The 16,448-nt window shown below is 42.0% G+C and overlaps 1 protein-coding gene across 8 annotated transcripts in view; it reads right to left on the reverse strand.

The window, feature by feature from the left end:
- Nucleotides 1–16,448, reverse strand: part of TIAM1 (TIAM Rac1 associated GEF 1) — a 294,242-nt gene that overhangs the window by 152,389 nt on the left and 125,405 nt on the right. Inside the window, exon 1 of one of the 8 annotated variants that reach the window (XM_025186123.3) lies at nt 12,755–13,154. The exons of the other annotated variants lie outside the window; for them this stretch is intronic. The gene's annotated coding sequence lies outside the window, so the exon portion shown is untranslated. Of the gene's footprint in view, nt 1–12,754; nt 13,155–16,448 lie in introns of those variants that run through there. 8 annotated transcript variants of the gene reach the window in all.

Below are 16,448 nucleotides of genomic sequence, written 5' to 3' on the forward strand. Positions count from 1 at the left end.
AAAATATTTAAAATAATGTTTCAATGGACTAATAGTTACAATAATCACTTTCAGCCTCAGGTGATTCTAGAGAGACTGAAATTCATGATTTACAGTGGAATAGACAGCAACAGTCTAGATCTAAGATTAACAATCAGAAATGTTGAATAGGTTAGGCAACACTATATAGTTCTTTCTCATCAGTCATCCCATGTTGTGTCATTAGTGTCATGAAATAACTTGCCATAATAATATAGGCTTTCCCACATGTTTCTCGGCTGTTTCAATTGTTGTGTTTTATTTTTCTCCTGTTCACCAAGCTATGATGGCATTCGGGGATCAGTCAGGTCAACCAGCTTGAAGACATTTCAAAGATGTGCACAGACTTGTATAGCTGCAGTACTGGTTTTCTAAGTTTGGGATTGTTAATTGTCGGATGTCTACTGTATTCTGTTAGCTATTCCACGGGTTTGAGAATACAGCAGCCATGCCCCAGTCTTCCCTGCCCATGAATCGCAAAACTCTCTAGAGGACTGGGTTTAGGTTTATTATATTTCGTTCGGAAGTGTAAAAAAGATGGATCCTATAGTTAAAGTACTAGATTAGTATTTTTGAGATCTGAGTGCAATTCTTCTCTCTGTCACAGATTCATAGGGAAGCCATTTATCTCAGTGTGCCTCAGTTCTCCACCTGTAAAATGGGAATCATACCTTCCTATGTCACAGGAATAATGTGAGATTAAATCAGTGACACGGATGTCTGCCGGGGGGGGGGGGAGGGGAGGGAATCACCAGAGTGGTAGGCATAAGCCCCGGCCGCCCGGATCTAAGCGCTGTGCTGCAGGGCCGCCAACAGCCAGGCCCAACCCCCCCGCTGGCCGGATCTAAGCACTGTGCTACGGGGCCACCAACAGCAAGGCCCACACCCCCCTGCCGGCCGGATCGAAGCGCCGCTTCGCTCAAATTATCTTGGGGGTTGCGACATGAGTACAATAAAATATGGGGGTCGTGGTTGAAAAAAGGTTGCACAGCACGAGGTTAAATCCATTGGTGTGTAATTCTGACAGTACAGTGACAGAAATATGCTGTATCATTTCATCAAAACAATGTATCAAAAAATTGATACCATTTTAACATTAAATATTACAAGAATCCCTAGAAAACACAGAAGGGAAGCACACATACCTCTTTAAAAGGAGATTAAATTTAAACTGATCTACCGACTTTTAGGACCCTCATCAATTAAATTATTTCGGGATAATGTTGTGAGGCATCATGGATGGGTTAGTTTGGAAAACAAATCCCAGGGACCTACTGCTTTCATCTATTAAATTTAAATAAGATGTCTCAAGAAGATAATCCTCTTATTGTTTTGCCTGTTTTATGAGAAAAGATTTCAAATATGAAATCTGAACCTACTTTAGCCACATCTAGAAATTCACCACAGCAAGTGGGATCAACATATCTTGTGTGGAGGCTGGACTAGATTTTTTGTTCTTTTTAACTGACTGCTTAGGAAACAGATTTTAAAAATAAATATATAAATGCCTGATTTGCACAGTCACCAAATTTTGATGCTTTCTGCTGAGAAAGGGAAACACAGGCAAAAGATAAATATTCAGTCTGCTCAATGAACTTCGTGACAACAGCCATTTTTCCTTTACCAAATTTGGAATAACGTTAGAAGAAAATACCTATATACAGGCTAGACTGAAGCAAGGTGGGGGTTTTTAAAACCGTTATTTATGCAAAGAACTATTGGAACAGAAGAATCACAACATACGAAAAGTATCAGAGGAGTAGCCATGTTACTCTGAATCTGCAAAAGCGGCGAAGAGTCCTGTGGCACCTTATAGACTAACTGAAGTGTTGGAGCATAAGCTTTCGTGGGCAAAGACCCACTTCGTAAGATGCATGCAGTGGAAATTTCCAGAGGCAGGTATAAATATGCAGGCCAGAATCAGGCTGGAGATGACGAGGTGGATCCAATCAGGGAGGATGAGGCCCACTTCTAGTAGCTGATCTGGAGGCGTGAATTCCAAGAGAGGAGAAGCTCCAGCCTGATTCTGGCCTGCATATTTATACCTGCCTCTGGAAATTTCCACTACATGCATCTGACAAAGTGGGTCTTTGCCCACGAAAGCTTATGCTCCAACACTTCAGTTAGTCTACAAGGTGCCACAGGACTCATCGCCGCTTCAACATACGAAAAGGCTTCCCTTCCTGCATTTAAATACACAGGTTTCTGTGTAGAATTCGATAAAGGTACCAGTACTAGAATTTTATGTATCTGTTGACAAGGCTCAATATCAGGTTGTCTGCTGCACCAATAATTGTTCTTTGGTTAGTTTTCTTTCTAGTTAATTCTGGGTCCAATTTCAAGATGTGGGGAGCTCAGATTAAAGCTGATGGGAGCAATCCTTGGCCAGAAGCTTAGAAGTGTTGTTAGGGTTACCAGGTAGCTTCAGAAAAAATACCAGACACACTTGATTCAGAGGGGGCGGGGGCGGGGAGGGAGGGACTAGCCGGGAAGGAGGAGGGGGGGGGAGACAGGAAGCAGGGCTGGCCGGGGGAAATCGGGGGGAAGGAGAACGCGGCCAGTGGAAGCAGAGCTGGTCGGGGGGGCGGAGGGACAGAAGGCCCAAAAACCAGAAAGTCCAGTTGAATACTGGACACCTGGCAACCCTAAGTGTTGTCCCTGTGCCTTTAGTTTTGTGGCACAAAACTATGACAACATTGTAGATTTTAGTAATGCAGACAATCATTTATCTCAGGCCATGTCTTACCTTGCAAGTTGAGAGTGGCACACTTGTACTGATACAGCTGTACTAGTGTGTAGCTGTGTTATGACGATGGGAGAGTACTCTCCTGTTGACATAATATAACCAGCTCAACGAGTGGCAGTAGTTATGTCTCCCACTGACATGGTGCTGTGCACATGAGCAGTTAGGCCAGCAAAATTTATGCCACTCAGAAGAATGCTTTTTTTTTTTTTTTTGGAACTTCAGGATGAGAAAAGTTTTGCTGAATGAAATGCTAGTGCAGACATGGCCTTAAATTCATTTGTGATTTTGTCTGACCTGACCACTCCCTGTCTGGGTGTTGTGGTTTCACTAGGTCCCTGCAAGTACCCATCAAAGACTTCAGCTTATTTTTCACACACTTGTACTCAGCACCAAAAATCATTTATCAAAGTACTTCCCTATTTATCTTTCACAAGGTGCATTTCACAGATGCTTTACACTGTTGATTTATGCAGAGATCTTTACACAGAGAAGAAACATATTCTCTATTAACAGTTTTTTTAAGGACACCATCATTCAAACCTCCATCTTGTAATTTAACAAACAGTAGAATTAATTTTACTTCTACTACGGTAGCATTCAAAGGCTCCCAGGTGTTGTACAAATGCATATGAATATACAGTCAACCCAAAGAGTTGTTTTTTGTTTTAGTTTGAGAGAGAAAATGTGCGCACATGGGGGTTGAGGGATTGAACTTAGCATAAGGAGGACTTGTTATTTGACTACAAATTGATTTATACTCTACTGACTACTATGTAAGGTAGCTAATCAAAGCTCAAGTCCTGCATAGGTTGCAATAGTAGCCCAGCTTTTTAGACTCTGCTGATTTTACCATATTTAGCAAATGCCAAGACTAGGAGTTCCCTAGGCCTAGAGGCATCCTATGACTAGAAGTGGGAATCACAGCTACCATTGCTAAACCTGTGGATCTAAATTGGCTCTAATTTACAGGCTGTTCAACACCACTGAAGACAATGGAGTTACCAAATTAATCAACACAGAACATGACAGCAGATTTGGAATTAAGGCAACTCAGAAAATTTCAAGTGTTTCAAAAGTGTATGTGAAATCATCCATATTTCTCCTCTCTACCCTCCTAAGTTTTTCTAATGCCAGTGTAAGCACATGCTGCAACTACAAAGCTGTATTCCATTCCCATAGTTTTTAAAAAAACATGCAAAAGACAGACTAATCAGCCAACATTTTCACTTTGGATGCTATTTGAACTTCCTGGGCCAGACCTCCAGCTAATGTAAATCAGAAGAGTTACACTGACATAAATGGAGCTACACCAACTTTACAGCTTTAACCTATATTTAATACATAATGTAGTGCCCTCCTTTCCTATGCCTATGCCCTTGTTTATCTCTCACCCATACTGTAAACTCTGCTAGTTCCCCCAGCCTTACCATATACTGTCCCCTCCTCCTACCCCGGACCCTGATTCACTGCCTCCTGTCTCCTCAAACTGCTCCTTCATCACATCAGACCTAATACATTGCTCCTTTCTGCTTCCCTCATATGACTATGGATCACTTCTCCTGTGCCCAAACTCCATTTTACATTTATTATAAATTCAAAGTAATTATTAATCAAAAGTGTGAATGAAAAAGACATTCCTGTTCCTCTCTTGCAGCTCAAACTGAAGGACTTTCAAGACGGCTGCATCTCTATCATGCTTCTTTATAGTATAAGTTATCCCTTATACTATATATGCACCGGCATTCTAAAATGTCCCATTGATGTGAATGGGACTCTAAACAGGTGAAGGACTCCCCGTATTAGTAGATCCCAGTACAGGCAGTCCCCGGGTTACGTACAAGATAGGGACTGTAGGTTTGTTCTTAAGTTGAAATTGGACGTAAGTCGGAACTGGTACATATTGTACCCCAGGTGTCCCCGATTCAGCCGCTGTTGAAACTGACCAGCAATGGCTGAATTGGACACGCCTGGGACAGAGCAGCTGGAGTGCTGATGGGTTGGTCTGGTAGCACCGCTCCTCGGCGCTACTGGACCAACCCAGCAGCACCCCAGCTGCTCTGCCCCAGGCGTCCCCAAGTCAGCCGCTGCTGAAACTGACCAGAGGCTGACTACAGGAAGCCCGAGGCAGAGCTGCTCTGCCCCGGGCTTCCTGGAATCAGCCGCTGATCAGTTTCAACAGCGGCTGAATCTGGACGCCTGGGGCAGAGCAGCTGGGGTGCTGCTGGGTTGGTCCAGTAGCGCCGCACCTTGGCACTGTGGGACCAACCCGGCAGCCCCCCAGCTGCTCTACCCCAAGCGTCGGCGAGAAAAGCCTGGTCTGCTGGGAGGGGGGCACTAGCTGCGCCCCCCCTTCCCCCCCAGCAGACCAGGGAGACACGGAGCGGCTTTTCTCGCCGCGGAGGATGCGGGCAGCGGGACCGCGGCACGTCTCGGCGGTCCCGCCGCCTGCGTCCTCCGCGGCAAGAAAAGCCGCTCCACGTCTCCCTGGTCTGCTGGGGGGGGACGCCCCCCGCGCCGCCAGAGGCGGCGACAGTGGGAGAGGCAGCCCGCAGTTAGGGCGCCCTCCCCCCATTCGTAACTAGGGGTCCGACTTAAGTCGGATTGACGTAACCCAGGGACTGCCTGTACAAGAGCTGATATTAGACTGTAAAATCTTACAGCCATGAACTTTTCCTTCTTCACTGTATGAAGTACTAGGCACACCCACAATGCTTTATAAATTTCTTATTTAAAAAATAAATAAAAGTTCTGAAAAATCTCTTCCCTAAGAGACGCATTTCTAACATTTGACAATTCTGCAATCTTTGAAGGGCATATTTCAAGCAGCATTGCGGAAAACCACATTATTTTATCCTATTCACGTTACCAAACATATACATTTAATTTTATGCTATGCACCCTGTAGTGTTATAGAACAGTGGTTCTCAACCTTTTCAAGCATATGGACCCCTTTTCAATCTATTAAAATTTCACAGACCCCTCCAGTCCAGGGGAGAAAAAAAAAAGGGAAAAGAAAAAGAAAAAAGGGGTAGAGGAGAGGAAGGATCAGGCTCACTGCAATGTGCACAATCCTTATTTTTAAACTTTCCACGGACCCCCTGCAGTACTGTCACAGACCACCCGACATACACGGACCACAGGTTGGGAACCACTGTTATAGAAGCACAATTGATCTCATTTTTTTATTTCTCCTAATAATTACATATGTTTTCCTTTAACGAGCTATCATCAGCAGAGAAGCTCTCAGACTGTCACAACATTCTGTACATGAACACTAACATTGGTGTAATTTATGTCACTCGGGGTGGAATATTCACACCCAAGTAACAAGTTTTGTCATGGAGCGGTGTAGACATAGGAACAGTAGTATCTCCAAACCCAAGTGTCCAAAAAAAATCATGAGATAAAAACCTTAGTTTTTAGTTTCTTCCCCCAACTCCACCCCCAAAGAGAGAGATTATCTTGTATTCACATAACTCCAGGAACAAGAACATTGAGAAACATCAAATATTGTGAGCTTGTGATGATAAAAATACACCAAGCTGTCAACTATTCCATTCTGAGCTGAAATAAAGGTTACTGCTCCATACAAAAATGTTCCCAATAAACTATCTTGATGCAACAAAACATTAAGTTGTTTAAAAAGAGAAAAACAGAAAGCAAAGTAGCCCACCTAGTTTTACTCTCATCACTTTATTGTTGTGGCTCCTATGTTCATTGTTTTACTCTGTCCCCTTCACGAATCTGTGGGCTATGCTTTCATCTCTGACATCTGCAACTTAAGTGTGCTTTGGGACACTACAAGAATTGAGAAAAGTACAAAGTCCACTGTGAGGGGATGTCCACCCCACGCAGTACTGACAGGGTTTTAAAATGGCCAGATAGCCAATTAACTCCATAGGCAACACCTGGAGGAGGAGCCAGGGAACTAACTGAAAGCAGGCTCCAGTGGGCAGAAACAGGAGAGGCCAATAAAGCCAGGTAACTGGCAACAGAATGGTGCTGCTGCTGAGAAAGGACCCCCTGGGAAGAGAGAGGAGGTTTTGGAGCTGGTACTTCTGTGAGGGAGGGGAAGGAAGCAGTCTAGGAAATGAGCCTTAGGTGCAAGGAAAATACAACTCATAACTGCTGAGCTGAGGTTCCCTGAACTGGAAGCTGAAGTAGAGAGTGGGTCTGGGGTCCCTTTCCAGCCATTCAGGGAGTGACACCTATCACACCTAAGGCAGTGAATGGGAAGACTACCTAGGGCTGCTGAAGGAAAGGCTGATATACACTGGAAGGGAGGGAAGAGGGGGAATGATGAGTGACCTGGCCAGCAGACTGAGTCATGAAGAGGATGCTGCAGTTCCTGGGAAGAGAAAGATGCTGCCGACCAGAGAGAGAGAGAGAGAGAGAGAGAGAAAAATGGTGTGCAACTACAAGAATGGGCACTGACCTGGTGAGCTAATCCCCAGAGCAGCCATGAGGAGGCAGCAAACTAGTGGAGAGTGGTGCGCTGTATCACATCCACCCAGAAGAAGAGGAGGGTGGACAAGGACTGAACTAGCGTTTGAGAAAATTGAGTTTTGTTTCAGGTTCTGTAACCAACTTCCTGTGTGAACTTGGGCAACTCTCTTAATCTTTCTGCGCCTGTATCAAAATACAAATGCAAAATGTAGAGTGAGGACTAATGGCTGCCCTACCATGAGTTGTGCTGAAGGAAAAGAACAATCTTGTGTTGCTTTTAAAAACATATTAGTAATTTAAGCAAAAGTATCTTTGGCATGTTGTACATGTCATTTCCAATGCAAGTTATCAGATGCTTGGCAAATGTCTGCAGAATATCCACTTTGTTCATTGCATAAATTTGCAATGAATTAGCTAATAATTTCCTGATGAGGAAACCTGGGAGCAGTTGTGCTTACTTAAGCTGTTTGGGGCTGATCAACTCCCTGTGCGAATAATAGCAGTACCATACGTAGACAAAACAGAATGTAGCCTCTTTTCCTGTTCATGATACTAATACTTTGCATTTAGGCATATTGTTTCAAAATGCTTTACAATGAAAGGCAAGTGTTCTAAGTATACAGATGCAGCAGATGAGGTACAGAAAAGACAAACATTTTTATAAGAAGTTGCCAGTTTGGGGCATCTTTGTTTTTGGGGAATGCATCATGAGGTACTTCAGGTCTCATTTTCAGAGGTGCTCAGGGCTCCATCACTCCACTTCAATGGGAAGGGACATTCACTACCTGTGAAGATCAGGCTCTAAAACTGAACAATTGAATAAAAGCCTCCTAAATGAGCTGTCACCTTTGAAAACTTTGCCCTAAGTAACTTGCCACAGATCCCATAGCAACTCAGAAGCAGGGATTAGAGTAGAAACCAGTGGCTCAATTCTCTGCATGTATAAACTTATTTTGGCTTCTTCCATAATAGCTAGTATAGCATAACCGTGCATCACAAAATCATCACATTCAAGTGAAATGTATTTAATAACTATTTGATATTTCCATCGCCATTACTTTAAGATGTCCAGTTGTTCCCACCACATCCCAGCCAGCTTCCTTGCTTTTAATATCACCATGACACACATCAATATGGAGCAGACAATGTTTCTGTGCTGGCACCCGATTCCTTTGCTAATTCACTTCTTAATGGAATTGCAGTGCAGGGTCTGAAACTCGCAGGTGTCTTTTGTTGCAGTAAAATGTGAAAGTGCCTGGAGCAAATTCTTAATATACTTTCACCTGTCCACAAATCCAAATTAATGCAAATGCTTCATCTAGACAATTTTCATCTGGGAAAAAGATAAAGGGTATATTCCCTAATTCTTTGAAATTAGATATTCAGCTAGTGTATTGGAAAGAGATGTTTGCAGCCTGTCTGTCAAAGTTCTGAAATGTAATTTTCAGAGCTTGATGGAAATGGGAGTAAGATGTTAGAAAGTTTCCCATCTGACTGGCGAGAATGGGAAGAGCAGCACAGCCACCTATGATTCTCAAAAACATATCAACTCTGCCATTCAAACACCAGAACCCAGAGCACCAGGGGTCTTGAGCTCCAACTAGTGCAGTATCCCCAAACTTTTGTCACCCCTCCCCCCATTACCCATAATGTAATCTGTCTGCCACTCCTACCCTCTACCCCTACCCCAGGAGTAGAGCCACAGCTAGAATCAAGGTTGGGACTGGAGCGGACCTGGGGGCAGAGTGGGGATCACAGAATCATAGAACACTAGAACGGGAAGAACCTTGAGAGATCATCATCTCCAGTCCCCTGCCCTCACAGAAACACCAAGCACTGTCTATCTAGATCAGTGTTTCTCAACCTTTTATATATATATATATATATATATATATATATATATATATATATAAATATATATATATATATAAAAATAAATAAAGTACCGTATTTTCCGGCGTATAAGGCTACTGGGCGTATAAGACGACCCTCTAATTTTTTAGTTAAAAGATAGGGTTTCGTCTTATACCCCAGCGCCCCTCCGCCTCCCCGGCTTTGCTCCCGGTGTCCCTGGTCTGCTGGAGACGGTCCCCAGCAGACCAGAGGCACGGGGAGCAAAGCCGCAGCAGCGGCGGGGTCCCGCGCCTCTGAGGCTTTGCCAGAGCAAAGCCTCAGAAGCGTGGCACCCTGCCGCCGCTTCGGCTTTGCTCCCGGTGCCTCTGGTCTGCTGGGGACCATCTCCAGCAGACCAGGGCCACCGGGAGCAAAGCCTCTGAGGACGCCCCGGCAGCGGGACAGCCCCAGCGCGCCTGGGCTGCCCCGCCACCGGAGTCCCTCCGCGGCTTTGCAAAGCCTCGGGGGAAGCCGGCGGCAGGGCAGCCCAGGCGCACCTGGGATGCCCCGCCGCCGGCTTCCCCCGAGGCTTTGCAAAGCCGCAAAGCAGTATACCCAGCGTATAAGACGACCCCCGATTTTTGGGGGATGTTTTTTAACATCAAAATTCATCTTATATGCTGGAAAATACGGTACCCCTTTTAAAAATATATAAGTACCCCTAGTACCTACAGTTTTCAGAGAAACAAAAAATTTTCTAGCATTGCAACACATTTGTTTAAACAACTTAATTGTAGCCAGGCAGGCGATGAAATTTTTGGGTGTAAAAAGTACAAAAATAAAGCGCTGGAAAACTTAAAACAAAAATTCAGTTTTCTGCAAATTTCAGTTGTGTTGACATACCCTCCCAGACTTCTCTCAAGTACCCGTAAGCGTACTCGTACCACTGGTTGAGAAAAGTTGGTTTAGAGCATCCCTGAATGATGGATGTTGTTCCCTTCATGGCCCTCCCCCCATTGAGAAACATTGTAATCAATTCAAATTTTTCCCACAAAGCTTTCAATAAAATACATACAAATAACAGGAATGTATTCACTACATTTGCAAAAAGTTCTTTATGGAAGCTTCATGCACAGAAATAAAACAACTTCCTCCTAGTAGAGAAAGGAGATTTGTTATTTATTAGAAGTGCTCACTATTCGTAAAATCTTTTGACACTATTCCACCAGGAAACAAAACAAGCAGCAAAGAACAAGCCTACTGAGCTAAAGACGAAAGGTATTCATGTTTGTTTATGATTCCATTAAAATTTATGGGGAGGGGGGTTCAACTAATGCTAGCTATTCACCTGAAAAAGATGCATAGAAATACTTTTTTGTTCTAGAAACCTGTAAATCTTAAGTGCAAATTGTTAAGGACTGTGATTAAAATATAAATATTTATACAGTAACTCTAACTTCTCCTTTTCCCTCTGCTTTTGTACTGTCTGCAACACAGCTGCGTTAATCCCGTTTTCAATGCTCTGAATTTTGACCTCCTTAACAACCCCCATGATAGGATGTTAAAACACTTTAATCTATAAATAATTTATTCCTCTCATCTAGCAATGGATTATTGTTCCATAAAACTCACTAAAACATGCGGCAGTGTGTATAGCTTCAGAAAATAATATGAAGAGAGACATTTTAAGAGACAAAATTAAGAGACTCGCCATTTGCAATTAAATGTTTTACTGATGGACTCAGATTTATTTTTATAGTTGGACTTTTACCTTAATTTTTTTAATAAACTGGTATTCCATTCCAATAAGTCTTTTTTGTTTGTTTGTTTTTGCTTTATTAGTTTCTGCAGTACAGTAAAGAACCACTACACAGATTAATCAGTCAGGACACTAGGGGCCCTCAGTTGTAAGGTGCTGAGTTTTCTCCACACATCAGGGTACATGACGCTTCTCAGAGGAGTAAGCATTATGAGCCTGATCCTTCTCCCACCAAAGCCAATGGCAAAATTCCCATTTGACTTCACTACTGCCCCACTGAGGCCTACATTTCTGATCCTGCCCCCATTGAAGACAATTGAAGCTTTATCATGAATATCAATGGGGGGGTGGGAGGGAGGAAATCAAGTCATAGACCCAATAGCAAGTGCTTGCAGGGTCCAGTTCTAAATCAGTGGCATACCAGTTTTTTTATACTAGCTGTTCTGAAAAATAAAGCTTTTCCTCCTCAAAGCAAGATTTTCCACTTATAACAGATGTGCAGCCTTTAAAGAATACATTTTAATTTGCAACTGTAACTAAGCAAGCCACACTTTTACATTGAGTTTCTTTGCATGATTTACCATGATTAGCATAGCAATTTTCCACGAATTTTGATAAAAGGCTGATCAGTTTTCGTTCAAAATGGATTGAAAAAACCACCCACACAAAATGCTCCCACCATTCAAAAATGCTAATCACGTGAAAGTTTAAATCAACTCTGGAATGGGAAAATAATGTCAAAAATTAATATCTGCCTTGACAACAGGTTTCTGGTGTGTTAAATGAAATGTCAAAGGTGATATATTTAAAGGAGCTAAAGTGTGACTAACCTCGATCAAAAATGTGTGCTTTGTTTGCATGAGGAAAATGAACGATTGCTGACAAAGAGTGCAACTGAACCTGTTCTGCATCCAATTTAGCTACAAGATAGTTCATGTCCATCAGCAGATCTGAAATGATGGTTGACTTTTCTGACAGTACCAAACACAGTGGTTCTGGTCTACACTTGTGTCGGACCCTTTTTCACACATGTACAGTTGCATCCACTGCTGACACCCATTGTCAGCAATGTAGCTTCCACTGCCTTTATAGACAACCTATGATAAGTTTGGTTATTATTTACAACAACTCAGGGGGACAGGATTCTGTACTCATGTCTGTCCTCAAAAAAAAAAAAAACCCCCCAGAATTAAGCACTTTAAATTTAAAAATAGTAACTGAAATGTAAGATAACTCTGTATGTAACAATGGAAATAACCAGAAATAGGAGCATAACAGCATGGAAGAGCTTTAAGTAGCCCTGATTTCAGCAATATTATGAAACATTTTACAAGTGAGAACTCATCAAAACTAAGTACATTTGCATTTCTTTAAAAGTACCAAAGTACTGCCTTTGAAATGCTCAAATTTTCAGTGCTTTGCACAATCTAACAGGGCTTAATTCAAGTTGAAATCTTTCGCAAGGTTCATTGTAAACAATTAAAGAACATGGCAACCTGTAATTACTGAAAATAAAGCCATACTGCTGGAGAAAGGATGCATCTTTAATTAGTAACACGATCCATTCCTACGTTCTCACTTTTAGGGAATCTAGCTATCAAATGTATCTATCAAATATGTAATACTGCCATTAAATTAATTTGGTTTTAAAGTGCCTAAATTTTTTTTAAATGTATGTTTGTTTTTCTTCTGCTACTTCCTTAGAGAGCAGCCTTAAACCCTTTGAAAAGGAAAGAAAGCACTCAAAGGTTTATTTAGCATGAATTAAAAAAAAAAACCTCTCTCCTCCTGTGAAAAGAGGCAGCCTTAAAGAAGCTAGAGGTTCCAGAACACATGGCATTTTAGACAACAATGCCACACTTTGCAAAGGTGTTTTACATAGAAATTACATCCCTGAAATTCAGACTATCAGAACAATTAAAGCAAGAAGGGTTTTTTTTAAAGTAACTTACCATTCATCAGTAGCTCAAACATTTTCTCCTGTTGCGTTTCACAAGCTCTTACAGCCTTGTAACAGAAATGAGGAAGCGTCAGTGTTTCATTCCGCTTCTGGCTCAGAGTGGGTGTAACTTGTTAAGTTTCATGCCAAGATGAGAAGGATCAACTGGGTGTGTTTGAAGGTTTGGTTTTCACCTCCCTTCTTCCTTCCCCCTTCCTACATTCTCCTTACCCAGTTTAATGTTCCATTTGGTATTCTTCAAACAAAAAACTCGAGCTGGTGGGAAGTTCTGTCATTCAATGACTTAACCCAATAGCGGATTTAGAATTAGTAGGGGCTTGTGCTCATCTTCATTTTTGGGGACCCAGCCAAGAAAAAGAACATTAACTCTTCCTGCTCCCCTCCCATTTTTCATTCTTTTTTCTTCAGCCTCCTCCTATATTATAAATAATAAGTAAATAAAAATAAAGTGAGGTACTTTGTTTTTGTAGTCTAACTTTCTTTTTTCCCCACAGACCACTTGAAAATTGCTGAGGGTCTTGGTGGATCACTTAATGATCTTTCCAAATATTGTTTGTACCATTAGCTAATTATTGAATAAGAGCACTTCATTAAAAAGATATTAACCTTTCCTCAGTCCACCTGAATGGAGTTCTTGGAGCACACTTTGAGAACTTCTGGTCTAGATGAAAGCTTGTATTTGCATTAAGTTAACATGAAAAATATGTAAAAATAAAATGCAGAGATGACGCAAGAATGGAAAATTAAAATAAACTTCCTCTGGAGAAACTTACACAATTTGAAAAAGAATATGTATTCAGATAGTTTTCTTTCTACACTTTTTCTTTATAAAATCATCAAGTAAGTCATCGTAAGTAATATTTCATAAAGAGGCACTTTCAGTTGTCAATATTGCCGAACTTGTCAAATGGTCCTGACTCATCGTATTTCACAAATAATTTTTAACTTGTTTCAATACAGAAAAAGAACATTTACCAGAAGCATTTGACACAGGTATTGTGAAAAATATTTTCAGAATGGTTTCTACACTTGGAAAGGAGGCTTGCAAACCATTATATATGAGTCTATACAAATCAACTGGTGATCTTGAAGCGCGGACCACATCATTTTCCATAAAATGAATGAACTGTTTCACTTCATCTTCAAAAAGATTTGTATCTATGTCCTCTCAGTAGAATTTAATTTCTTACTGTAGTGGTGTTTAGCATCTTCATTCATACTTCTGTCAAAAAACGTTCAAAATAGATCAACAGTTTTCTTTAGAGATTCACCTCTACTCTGCAATTGCAATATTATTGTGTGTCAAATAATACTGACAGTCTTAAATATGATTTTCATTTTCCCTTTTAAATTGATTTTATTGTCTCTAGTTTCATTGAAAAATAACTTCCTGAGTTTTTTACACTTCTCATCAGATATATCAGAGGAATCTATATTTTCTGTTAATGTTAGTGACTCTCCTTCCATGGACCTATAGTCATTTGGAGCTTCCATGACAAAACTAGTAACTGAGGCTAACAATTGTGCAGCATTCAATACATTTATATCAACTTTTTGCAGTGACTTCATGACAGAATTCTTTGAAGTAAACGGTTCGTCAAAATAGTAAAAACAGCAATATCATACTTTTCTGCTAAGGATTTTGCTTCAGTTTTCACAAGTGGTTTTTCAGAATTTGATGTGGCTATTAAGGATGTAAGGCTAGTCAACTATCGGATAAGCATTTGCTCATCGGACAGTATTTTGACTAGTCAACTAGTCGATATCCCCCCCCTCCCCTCCCCTTAGCTGCCTCTGTGACACTGTGCGCTGCCACTTTGAAACCCCCAGGCTGCTTTTCAAACAGGCAGCTGCTGCACAGCTGATCCGCGAATCTGCTGTGCGGCAGCTGCCCCTTTAAAATGCCGCCTGTGCGCCTTTCAAAGGGGCAGCACGGGTTCTGGGGAAATGACGCAGGGAGCCCGGGATCAGCTGGGGAGTCCCTAGCTGACTCCGGGCTCTATGGCTGCCCCTATGAAAGGCACAGAGGCTGATCTGCCGCATCAGCTGTACAGTGGCTTTCCCTTTGAAACTGCCACCTACACCCGTTTTAAAGGGGCAGTAGAGCCAGGGGTTAGCTGGGGACTCCCCAGCTGATCCCGGATTCCAGGGAAATGCCTAGGGGAGCCTGGGGAGTCCCCAGCTGACCCTGAGCTCCACCGCTGCCCCTTTAAAATTATGCCTCTGTGGCAATTCAAAGGGGCAGCTGCCATGGAGCCCCGGGGTCAGCTGGAAACTCTCCAGCTTACACTGGGGCTCCTAGAGACATGCAGTGTAGCATGGAGCCCGGGGACAGTGGGGGACTGCGAGTCCCCGGCTGACCCCAGGCTCCATGGTTTTGAAATGCACAAGAGCCCTCACTGTGGACTCTTGTGCATTTCAAAGCAGGCACCTGCATGCAGCCTGGAATCAGTGGGACTTCCCACTGGCCCCGCGCTGTATGCGGAGTTCCGCATTCCTCCTCTGAAATGTACAAGAGCCCCAATAGGGGCTCTTGTACATTTCAGAGGAGGAATGAGGAAGTGCCTGTCGACTAGTCAATTAACCGCATTTTAACATCCTTAGTGGCTATGTTAATAACATTATCTTTAATTTTCAAAGCCAAAACAACATCTGCACAACGAGATCACCTGGTGTCACAAATTCATTTGATTGTCAAATGTTCTTCATTTGCCTGCTCCAACCATGATTGTAGCATACTCCACCAATGTGTGGAAACCGAAATAAAAGCATATGTGTTTTGAATAAATTCCAAAAAATGTGTAACTCCCTAACAAAATGAGGCTGCATCACTGCACATTACATTTAAGAATGGCTGGACCATAGTATGAATAAAGCAGAGGGATTTGCATTGTTCAGTCTTGTCTGTAGACCTGAATATTTTCCTGCCATATTTGCAGCATCAAAGCTCTGCCCATGACAATTTTTGATGTCCAATCCTAAATTTGCAATGATTTCCAAAACCGTAGTCTCTAGACATTCAGAAGTGTGGGATTTTAGTGGGACAAAACAAATAAATCGTTCTACAACTTCACCATTGTTGGTCACTTATCTTAAAATTAATGTTAACTGGTCTACATGACTCACGGCTGGTGTTGAATCAACTATTATGGAATAGTACTTGGCATCCTTTACTTCTTCAGTGAATTGGTTTCTGATTTGCTCTGCCATTATAGTAATGAATTCATTGTAGGTTTGGTGCCTTAAAGTTGATCTTCTCTGAGCCACAATACTGATAATTTGTCAATGTTCATTGAGAAAATTGTCAAATTCACCAAGATATTCAAGGCAGGTTAAAAAAAATTACCTTTTCTATTTGACACTGATGACTCACGATGTCCTCTTAGAGGCAGTCCCAAAAACTACAGTAGTTTCACCGTGGCAACAACACATCTCAGCACTTTCCTCCAATAAGAATACTCCTTTTAAAGCAGACCTGATAACGCAAAATCAGTTCTTCCAGATAATTTCCCTCTTTGAACAAACTTACATGTAGCATTAACATGAGTTTTGGAAGTTTCGTGATCAGCAATATCTCTTGCAACATTTCTCCAGTTAGACTACATGTTGACAAATGTTTGTTTTCCTTTACGATGGTCAGGGAATAATTTGCAAACATGAAACTAGACTGCCTTGGTGGTCCAAAA

The sequence above is a fragment of the Pelodiscus sinensis genome, chromosome 1, assembly GCF_052426305.1.
Source record: "Pelodiscus sinensis isolate ZL-2025 chromosome 1, ASM5242630v1, whole genome shotgun sequence".
Taxonomy (NCBI): Eukaryota; Metazoa; Chordata; order Testudines; family Trionychidae; genus Pelodiscus; species Pelodiscus sinensis.